At 48.6% G+C, this 2,847-nt stretch overlaps 1 pseudogene; it reads left to right on the top strand.

Moving 5' to 3' along the window:
• Positions 1-2,568: 2,568 nt before the first annotated feature.
• LOC111729951 lies at positions 2,569-2,687 on the top strand (annotated as a pseudogene).
• The last annotated feature ends 160 nt before the right edge of the window (positions 2,688-2,847 follow it).

The following is a 2,847-nucleotide window of genomic DNA, read 5'->3' as shown; positions in this document are numbered from 1 at the left end:
AGGGCCCAGGAAGTATCTCCTTGGGGTGAATGTCAGACGCAACTAAATGCAGGACACACACAAATCCCTCCACTGCTCCAGGGTGTCTGCATGGAGGGCTGATTATGTCCCTGGGGGTGACGATCTCACGTGCTGACACAGATTGTGAAATCCCAGACAGACCCAGCGTGGGTCGACATCTGCCGTGTCAATTAAAAACAGCCCAAGGAAGCCATTCTTCCTATTGCTGCGTAGTTTATAGTTTGCTTTCTGATCTTCTGCTGGGAATCATGTGCTGCAAGGCAGCCCCACTGGGACGAAAACACCGCTGCAGCAAAGCATTATTTCCATCACTACTGAGATGGCTCGAGGCCTCCACTAGCCAGGCTGGTAGGTTTCAGCAGGGTTTCATGGATGCTGGGGAAGCTGGCTCTGGGCCTTGTGGTAAACAGAGAGGCAGCTCTGCCTCGTCGGTGGTGGGTTGGCCCCTTGGTGATTTGCCTGCTCACAGCCGAGCTCTCTGGGGGTCTCGGGACCATGGCTGGCTTCCCTGCCTCTCCCTCCCAACAACATCCTATTTATCATTCATACGTCTTACCAAACTAGCGTGTTTTCATATCATGCATGTTAATTTTTGATACTTAGCGAAAAGGAAGGCAAATCTCCTGGCACAGGGGACCGAAAGAGAGAAGATAGTTTCAAAGTCTTCTGCAGGGTGATTTCAGTGCTTCTTGCCAGGAATGCTGCGGGGGAAGCTGCCTGTGAATAAGGGTGTGTGAGCCTAGCTTTGCTGTTTCTCCCCACGTGTGGATGTGTGGCCGTGGCAGGGCCAGCCCTTGCTTTGGAGGAGAAGTCCACGGCTGTCTTCTCCTTGGCCGCTGTGGCAAGGCCGAGGGAGGCACCGCTCCCTCTGAGTCTACACACACGCAGCCACCTCCTGCTTGCCTTTGGCTTCTCCTGCGTAGTTTCCTATGGGAAGGAGATGGAAGTTCTGTTCCTCACCGTAAATTGCAATTTTAACCACTCGGTTTCTAATCTGTTTCTTAAGAGTGTCGTCATGGAGAGGAAGCTCCTCTGAGGTGATCAACCCAGACCCAAGGCAGAAGATAACCCTCAGCACCTGCCCCAAGGGGCTCTGCCTGACCTGTTGGCCAGTCCCTTAATGCCTGGTGGCCTGACATCAAGGTCAGCATCAGCCTGCAGCAACCACACCATCTTCCATACAAGGTCAGGCTAATCTAGCAAACCAGATAAACCAGGAAGCCAACCAGCAAGCTTTCTCCTCCTTCACCCCCAACAGTGGAAGACAGCTCAACACTCTTGCTCCACAGGCTTCCTGCTTACAGACTCTATTCAAATCATCCCATATGTAAAGTACAATTGGTTGACTTCTTTATTAGTCACAGCTTTAGTGTTGTCATATGTCCTTGCGTCGTGATCGGATTGTGTGATCCCAAATCTCTCAGCTACATATTTATAAGTTATTGGGAGATCATTCTTAGAGAGCAATCTTATTTGTAATTAAATATACTATATTAATCAAGGGCAAGGGGAGTCGGGACTGCTACAGATGGGACACAGCTGGAATTCTAAGGAGGATGGTCAGTATGGACTTTATGAGAAGTTAACATTTGAGTAAAGATTGTACTTCACAGTGGTAGAGATTGGAAGTAGTGGTGTTGTAATAGATACGTTTCATCGGAGCTTAAGGAGTTTGTCATCTAATGATGGAAGATTTTCAAGAAGACACACAAGACTGAAATCATCAAAGACTGATGAAAAGCTGGACATAAATAGCAATGAAAGAAAGAACATGCTGACTCTCAATTAGAGATACATTTAGGGCAATAGCTTTGGCGGGTCCCAGGACGAAGGCAGGGCGGTGAGAAAAGGACAATTATCTACGCTAGAAACTTGACGAGGAAGGGAGGAGAGCGAGACGGGGCCGGTGCGACGGAGCCACTATTGGAACAGCAGGTGGTATAATGTCGGGAAGAGCTGGGCGTGTGTGGAGGCTGGAGGAGGTGGGAGAGGGGCGTTATGAAAGTCAGTGGCGAGCAAGCAACTACGGATGATGTGGGGCGGGGAGGGGTCCCTGGGGAAGTGAGGGAGGAGAGAGAGATCAGATGCAGATGTTGACCCTGGAGGCAAGGCACCTCTGAGATGCAGGGAAAGCAGAATCTAAGTAAGGAGGCAGGGAAAGGCTGAGATGGCGAGGAGGAAGGGGACTCAGATGCCCACGTCGATCTCTTCGGGAAAGTGGGAGGCAAGGTCATGTGCCAAGAATGAGCAAGTAGGGATGAAGGTTAGGAATTGCACAGAAAAGATATGAATGAGCACATTGAGAAATACGCTTACGGATCAAATAAGAATAAATTAAATGGAGCATGGGGTATCGGCAATTAGAACCAAGAAACCCTTGTTCGGGACTTTCTCTAAGATGCTCACCCATGTGAGACAAGGCAGAAGTACCAAGGGCAAGAGAACCAGGAGCGTGGACAGTGAGAGAACAAAGCAAGGTGGCAGTGAGCCACCTCACGGCTTATGGGCCACAAGGCCATTTAAGTATTTGCATTAAAAATCAGTACAGTCTACGGCCATGCCACCCTGAGCAAGCCCTATCCTGTCTGATCTCCGAAGTTAAGCAGGGTCAGGCCCGGTTAGTACTTGGATGGGATACCACCTAGGAAGACCAGGTGCTGTAGGAGTAAAAAAAAAAAAATAATAATAATTTTTAGCTTGTCAAGGTCCTTGTAATCTGTGGGGTCAATCGAGGGTTGCCTCACCTAAAAAATAAAGAAATAAAATTTTTAAAACTTCTGCATGAACAATCATTAAAAAGTCAAAATTTAAAACCCAAAAACCTAA

This window comes from Pteropus vampyrus, unplaced genomic scaffold (genome assembly GCF_000151845.1).
Source record: "Pteropus vampyrus isolate Shadow unplaced genomic scaffold, Pvam_2.0 Scaffold292, whole genome shotgun sequence".
NCBI classification, from domain to species: Eukaryota; Metazoa; Chordata; class Mammalia; order Chiroptera; family Pteropodidae; genus Pteropus; species Pteropus vampyrus.
The sequence above is the reverse complement of the archived record's forward strand: the minus strand, read 5'-3'. Positions and strand labels throughout refer to the sequence as shown.